The sequence below is a fragment of the Quercus lobata genome, chromosome 5, assembly GCF_001633185.2.
Source record: "Quercus lobata isolate SW786 chromosome 5, ValleyOak3.0 Primary Assembly, whole genome shotgun sequence".
NCBI classification, from domain to species: domain Eukaryota; kingdom Viridiplantae; phylum Streptophyta; class Magnoliopsida; order Fagales; family Fagaceae; genus Quercus; species Quercus lobata.
The window spans coordinates 47,528,410-47,537,052 of NC_044908.1; positions in this window are offsets into that span (position 1 = coordinate 47,528,410).

An 8,643-nucleotide genomic window follows, 5' to 3' on the forward strand; every position below is an offset into this window, starting at 1 on the left:
GGAGACCACTTCCAAACCAATCTATCTTCCAACCTACTAGAGAGGGGAATGGGAGTGGCTTTAAGCTCACAGATGATCTCCTCCGGGAGTTCCATTTGAAGAACAGACCAATTCCAAATACCTGTGTAATTTGCCACATCTTTGATTTTCAGCTTGGTTGATTCCAAAGTCAGAGGCCCTTGAATGATGTTTCTCAAGGGACCAATGTTAGACCAATTATCATACCAAAAAACCATCTTGCTTTCGAAACCTGGCAGCCATTTGGTTCCTTTCCTAAAGGTTTCCTCCCCTTTCACCAACCCTTTCCAAATTCTAGAGCTAGGAAGCTTATCCACATTTCTTGAATTTAGCCTCTTGTGATTACAGTACTTCAGCCTTAACACCTTCGCCCAAGGGGCCTTGTCCTCCGTGTGGAATCTCTAATTTAGCTTGGCTAGGAGGGCTGTATTCCTACCTTTAGCTGTTTGCAAACCCAAACCCCCTTCTTCTTTGGGTCTAGTTATCTTATTCCAGCCCACCCAATGCATTTTCCTCTTGTTATCAACTGAACCCCACAGGAAATTCCTGTTCACCCTGTCAATACCATCCAAAATCTTGTTAGGCAGCAAGTTACTTTGCATGACATATGCCGGAATAGCTGAAGAAGAGGCTTGAATCAACACTTTCCTCCCTGCCAAGGATAAAAGACTAGCTTTCCAACCCGCAAGCTTGTTCTTGACTCTATCCAACACGAACCCAAAATCCCGATTGTTACCTCCATGATGTTTAATGGGAAAGCCTAAATACTTCCCCAAGCACTCTGTTTGACGGAAACCAAGAATGTCACTAAAAGCTTCCTTATCATCTTGATCTACATTCGGGAAAAAATAGACCCTGGATTTAGCTTCACTGACTGTTTGCCCAGAGAGATTGCAAAAAGTATCAAGAACCTCCCTTATAGCAACACAATTCTCTGCATTGGCTTTAGCAAAGAGGACTAAATCATCGGCGAAGAAGAGATGGGAAAAAGCTGGGCCACTCCTTGAAGCTTTAACCGGACACCAAACTTTATCCTCACACTTTTCTTGGATGAGCTGACCCAACAACTCCATACATAATATAAAAATGTACGGGGATAGAGGATCCCCTTGCCTTATGCCTCTCGAAGGCCGGAACGGTTCAAGGCTCCCCCCATTAAACAAAAGAGAGGTCGACACTGATGATATGCAGCTCATGATGAGCTCAGAGAGGTTTTCAGGGAAATTAAACCTACTCAACATACCCTTGATGAAGCTCCATTCAAGTTTGTCGTAAGCCTTCTCTAAATCAATCTTTAGGGCCATATAACCACAATTACCCCTAGCTTTTCCCATGGTGTGAATGATCTCCTGAATTATGATCGCATTATCCACCCCCCTTCGCCTTGGAACAAACGCTGCCTGACAAGGAGAGATGAGCTGGTCTAGGAAAGGTCTAATTCTCCCCACTATGATCTTGGAAACTATCTTGTACACAGAATTACAAAGACTTATGGGCCGATAGTTACTAATAGTCTCTGGTCCCTGAATTTTTGGGATGAGAACAATGCTGGTTCTGTTAAGATAGTCTGGAATTTTTTTCTCCCTGAACACCGAAGCTACCTCTTCTCTAACCGATCCCCCCACAGTGAGCCAAAACCTCTGGAAGAACCCCGCATGAAGGCCATCAGGTCCAGGAGCTTTGAAAGCTTTTAGAGACCAGAGAGCACTACGAATTTCCTCATCTGTAACCATATGACTCATACTATCCCTCTCTTCAATAGATAGTCTCAACTTACGATAACATATGTCTTCTTGCTAGAGTCCACCAAAAAGCTTTGTCTTGACCAAGCATGACTTTCTCCTCCATTTGTTCTCATCACTAGTAATGGTCCCAATGATCCAGGGGTGGCCCAAAGCATTTTGGGATCTAAGACAATGTTAAATTTAGGCATTTTATATATTTAAATTTAATTAAATATTTTTTTTACTTAAAATGCATTCTTCTAATTTGTTTAAATGCACATTCTCAAAAAAAAAAATGTTTAAATGCAAAAAATAAATAAATAAATAAATAAATTTCTTGTTTATATGTGAAATTTTCATTTAATTTTTTTTATATTCTTTTTAGAGATTTTCACCTTTTTTTATTTTTTATATTATGCTCATTACTAGTAACAAATTAACTACAAAAACCCTTTTGAGACTCAATTAATTTTTCACAAAACTTTTATTTTGTTAACAACTGGTATATATATATATATATATATATATAAAGCTACAAAAATTAGAGGAAAATCATAGGTGGTAATTTGTCACTGGTTCTAATTTGAGCTCACCATTAATATTATTTTTTTACATATCAATAATAGATTGCTAACTAGAATTTGTTGTGAAAATGTTATGAATGTTACATTACTCTGAACAATTTATTTTGAAAAATGCTAGGGACACAAAAATTTCACAACATTCTTAAATTAGCATAGCAAAAATTTTAAATTAGATATTGTGATGAGCTCATGTGTAAGTTGGCATACTAATTTAGGAATATTATGAAATTATTGAACATTTTGTTTACGTATCCACTGCTGGGCCAAATACCAGTTATTTTTAATTGTGCAATTAAAATTGTTTATGAAAAAAGTGTGCATACTGGCCTTTTTACGCTTAATTTAAGCATGTTGATAAACCAAAGTACAAGAAAATACACAAACTTTTATTGGCTACCATGAGCATAGATGCAGAGAAAAAAAAAAATTAATGAAAATTTTGTCAGGTGTCTAGATAAGTTGAATCAAAATATTGTGTTTAATTATTTGATACAATAATTCGCTTGTTCAGAAATTTTCATCTTTTTTGGTTTTATGGAGGGTAGTATAATAACTCCAAAATTACATGATAAAAGCCCAAATTTTATGAATGAAAATATTGTGCTACACTAGATGAAATGTTGCTATACAGTGAGTCAAGATGTGTTGTTTTAAATGAAAATATTGTGCAACATAGATAAAATGTAAAATGTTGCTATACAGTTATTCAAAATGTACTGTTTTTATCTAGAAGGTTTTCAGTTTCACATAAAATAAAAAATAAAAAATTATCTGCAGTCCCCATAAACTCAACCATTGTCAATGGAGAAAAACTGAAATGCACACTAACCGAGGTCATATCTATAGATGAGAATATTCTAGGTTTTGAGGTAAACTTCTAGACCCGTGTGTGTGCAGTAGAAGGATGCCATACCATTGTATCTTTCCACCATTTCTAATAATGAACACGACTCCTATAGGTTCAAGGAACTTAGTATATGTTTAAGAGCCAACTTTGTACGTAAACAAAAGAGAAAGCACCAAGGAGGGAGATAGAAGAAGCTAGAGTTTTGTCTCCAATGTGGGGCTGATTTCATGAATTACATCTCATAGGCTTTACACTTATATAAAGGACTCGTTTCAGAAAATAGACTATTTTTCTTTTAAGTTTCTTATATGGTTGAAATTAAATAATTGCATATCAATAGTATTCAATGAAAATGAAAATTCAAAGGAGATTCTTAAATGACCCTTTGGTAAATCGATATAACAGACAGACCAAATGAATATGTAAGGTCAAAAGGTGGTAAATTGAAATGACATTTAAAAATTAATCCAAATTGAAAAAGAATACTACAGGATGGATTGAAAATCAATAATAGATAACACCAAAGTCATTAAAATCAATAATTCTATATAGGATCGAGGGAAAAAAGTCTACAGGTTGGACTGACAATAAAAGGGAAGAACGCGCTTGGATTGTTGCATTATCTTTACACTGTATATGTTTTCCTAGAAACTAATCTATTTCCTAGAAACTGAAGAGGATTACCAAACCAAGCTGGAGGGGTGTGCGTGGGTTGAATTAGGCGGGTAAAAGCCAATATTTTTATCCAATCCACCACTAACGGGTTGGAAAAATTCCAATCCACCACCGACTCACCAAAGTCTAAATCCGGCGAATTGGTTACAAATTTTGGCGGTTTCAACTCAGTAGATTGGCATTAACAATGTTTTTTTTTTTTTTTATAATTATCACAATCTACAATTTATTATTGCATAATCTCAAAGTATAACTAATGCATACAAAAAATTAAAGGTAGATTTCATTTAATAATCTCAATTCCAACACAAACATAGGGTCAATAAAAAAAAAATATCATTTCTAATAGACCTTGTCTCCACAAAAAAGGAAAAAGAAAATGAAAAAACAGTAGCCTATTGCCTTACAACTGAAGAAAATTAAATCAACAAACTCAAGGTCTTAACATTCCCAAAGTCACATTAAGGATTCAAAATAATAACATACCAACATAACAAATAAACTTCAAAATGATATGCATGGTCTCAAGATTTACAAGAATATATGGGACCTAAATCAAAAAGACAAACAACATAATAAAAATATAGATACAAACATTAAGCAATGCAAGACATAAAAACAACAACCTTTTGTGGTTTGAGTGGATAATAATAATAATATAAAATATAAAATATAAAAAAATAAAGAGGCTTTAAAAAGGTTGAGGAAGAAAAAGACAAAACAACATGAAAGAGGGAAGAAGAGGAAGTGCCTGAAGGTGAAAGCTAAATACAAAGTGTATATAGTATACAGTTGAAGTGATTTTAGGGTTTCAATGTTGACTTTTTATATTTTGTATAAGGAATTGATTATTGATTAGCTGTAAAAATTGATTAACTTTACATACAGAATATTCTGTTGATCAATTTCAACTAATATATATATATATATTATGTATAAATAAGCGGATGAAGCTGTTTCAATCCGTTATACAACCCAATCCGCTATTTTAGGCGTCTAAACCGCCCAACCTAAACCACCTAACTTAATAACCCGCACAGAGCAGCAAGTCAAGCGGATATTCTGCACACAAGCTGCTCTAGTCCCTCTTTAAAAAAAAAGAACAAACTTGTCATTTAGTTCCTCTTTTATTTGTCTCTCCTTATTTATTATAAAAGTTTCCTAACACGTTTCATCAAAAATTTAACCTCGCGTGTAGAAATGAAGAATCTTCACTAGAACATTAGCAACTTGTGCCTCTACAAAGAGACCTACTCCTATCCAAAGTGATTTCTAAGAGTACAGGGCACAATCATCCTCCATTTATCAAGCAACGTTGAAATCAAATTTGAACCCTTCTGAAGATTTTTTTTTTTTTTGGGGGGGGGGGTTGTGGGGGTGTTGGGGTAAGCCAAAGAGTTTGTAAAACCATGAAATATTGAACCTAACCAGGTCTGGTTTATCTTTAATTAAAAACAGCTATGAGCCTATGCTTCCAATAACCTCATCTTGCAGTTGTAAGCTATAACTCTGTGAGAAGATTAAGAGTCAGATTTTGTGTCCATGAATTGCAAAATTCATCAAAGAAAACAAAGACTGTAGAGACTTGTAGATACATGCCATACGAACAAATTGATAGTTAGTGACATTCCTCCACCAAAGTATTCTCTATTAAGTTCCTTGTAAAACCAAATGTTGCATCCAGTATGCCACTTCAGCTAAAAAATGAGCAGCATTAAATGGGTAGAATTTAAGTTAAATATTATAATTTTTAAAAGAATCAACAAAACAAAACTTAAAGAAACCCCTTTCTAGAGAACTCCTCGAACCAAACTTACTCTGCAACTCCTTGTTGCCAAACCTGCCAAACAAAGAAACTTAAAAAACAAGAACAAAATGCTTGTTGTACTCCACCATGAACTAGATGGTGAGGCTGTGATCCAGCCCTTCCCAGAACCATGAACTAATTTAGACCAACCATACACCTCAATTAATGCATGTGGTATGGAGCAATAAAATCCCAAAGATCAAATAATTAATTTAGACCTTCCAAATACCTAGATTAATTAACAAAAAGCTCCCGACTTTGGTACCACACCATCACCTTTACTTTCACACCCACAGCAATAGCATTCCAATTCAGGAAAAGGTGATAAAAACTCCAACTCAAAATTCCTTGCAAAGTCCAGATTGCCTTTATCTGCATGTTTGCAAAGGGCTCACCAAGGCAACCATGCCTGGCAACTCCAAATGAATTTTAAGAGAATGCCCCTGCAACTTCCAAATGGCCCCAGATTGCCTTTGTTCTTGTTTTCTAAGTTTCTTTAATTGGGGGTTTAGGCAATGAGGAGTTACTGAGAGTGAGTTTGTGCAAGGAGAAAAAGAAGATGGATGGTCTCCAGAAATTGGGGTTTCTTAAATTTTGGTGTTTTAATTGTTTTTGATAACTATAATAAATTATTTTTAACTTAAAATCCGACCAATTAATACAGCTCATTTTTTTGTCTGATGTCAGTTTGTAAAAAGTGCTGTAGCTCTAGTATTACTCTTATTAAAAAGTCCTCAAGCTTCCCAAAAGTTTAAAAGAAAGAGAAAATTTCTTGAGGCATTTTTCAAAATTTCTTCCACCAAAATAGGATGAACTGATGGTCCCAAATCATCCTATTCAGGCACAAGAAGCTTACTGCCAGAGGCAAAGAACAACAAATCCAACATGATCTACCCATAACAAAAGAATCGAGTACATTACATAATTAATATCAAGGGGCCAATCTAACACAATCAACCAGACCCAACAAAAGTATCTATGAACATAATCTAAGGAAATAAAAAAAAAAAAAAAAATCTTTGCAGACTTCCTTCTTTGAAGCTGTTTATTAGAACTAATAAAAAAGGGGGAAATGATTGAGAAGGGAAAAAGGCTAAAACTAACAAAGAATGTACCCAGTAATGAAGGACCTATGAGGCAGGGAGAAGGGCTGAAGAAATTAAGGAAGCAATATAGTTCAATTCCACCACAACAAGCATGAAGATTATCAGTTACAGGGGTCCATCCTTGCAACTGAGGAAATTAGCTCCTTTCACATTGCCAAAATGCTTTTATTAAGGGGAAGAAGATTCTTGACTCAATCCTTACTGCAAATGAATGCCTTGATTGTAGATTAAAATTGGGTGTTCTAGGTGTCCTATGTAAACTGGATTTGGAGAAGGCCTCCAATCACATTAATTGAAAATTTTTGATCTATTTATTGAAGGTTTCGGCCAAAATAAAGGATTTAGATTCGTTTTTGTATTTTTATAGAGATATTTTGTATTCTTATTATTGATAGCCTTAGCGGTTTTTTTAAGAGCTCTTGGGGCTTATTCGAAGGCGACCCTTTATCACTGTCACTATTTGTGATAGTAATGGATGTGCTAAGAAGGTTTCTGGGCATAGCAATAGAGGGGCATTATCTTGCTGGTTTTATGGTAGGAAATACCCTTAATAATCCTTGGATGGTCTCCCATCTTTTATTTGCGGATCATACATTTATTTTGTGTGGAAATAACTTCATGACTAAAAGTGTGCCCTGCTATGTTTAGAAAACATATCTAGGTAAAAAATTCAATTTGAGAAAATTTGAAAAGGCTCCAGTTGGTGGTATTTCAGAGGTGAAAGAATCGGCTCAAATCCTAAGATGCAAGGTTTCTTGTGACTCTTGTCTGCCTATGAGATACCTGGGACTTCTGTTGGGAGCTAAATTTACATCTAAAGTAATTTGGGAAACAATTCTTGAGAAGGTGGAATGAAGTTAAGTGGGACGGAAGAAGATTTATCTTTCTAAGGGAGGTAGGCTCACTCTAATAAACGGAACACTTTCCAGTTTGCTCACTTACTTCTTGTCTCTTTCCTGTTGGCATTGTTATGCGTATTTAGAAACTTCGAAGAGAGTTTTTGTGGGGTGGGTAGTTTATAAACGATTCATATGGCAGTTTGGGCATAAAAAGCTTTTTGTTTTCAAGTAAAGTTTTGTTGGGCAAGCGGCTTTGGCATTATGCCAAAGAGAAATATGCTCTTTGAAAGAAAGTAGTGGATGACAAATATGGTATTGAACAGAATGGATGGTGTTTGAGGGAGAAACGCGTCCCCTATGGAGTACGTCTTTGAAAGCGTTACAGAAGGGGTTGAGGGAAATACTGGAGATGCCCATTCCTTTCCTTGGAAGAGTATTTGGAGGATTTAAATCCCTACTGAATAATTTAAGATGTAGTAATAGTGTGGTAGTAAACTGGTGCTGCATGTGCAAGAAGAACAGAGAATCAGTTGATCACCTACTTTAATACTTTTACACTGCAATATTGCTAAAGGTTGTTAGTCTCTTGCGCCTTTTCACTTTGGGGTGCAGTGGGTTATGTATGCCTTAAAAGGTCATTGATTTGTTGGAAGGGGCAATTTGGTAGACATCAAAATGGAGAAATTTGGAATGTGATCCCTTTACGCCAATGGTGGACTATATAGGGAGAACACAACAAACAGACATTTGAAGGACTTAAACAAACTATAAAAACACTAGGATTTCAAGAAAGCAAACCAATCGTGAATCTCAAGGCAAAAGCTGCAATCACAATTCCAAAAATGGTGATGGCCTAAAAGTTGTTTCCTACATACATTTAGTACTTAATTCCTTAATCAAACTACTCATGTATATCATGAGACACTAAGGTTGCTTACAACTACCACAAAAATTGATATGAGTCATAGTATTTCCACTAAGAATCTAGGCATAATAAGACCTAATCAGGATATGAGATATAACCGATCAACTACATTCTTCCA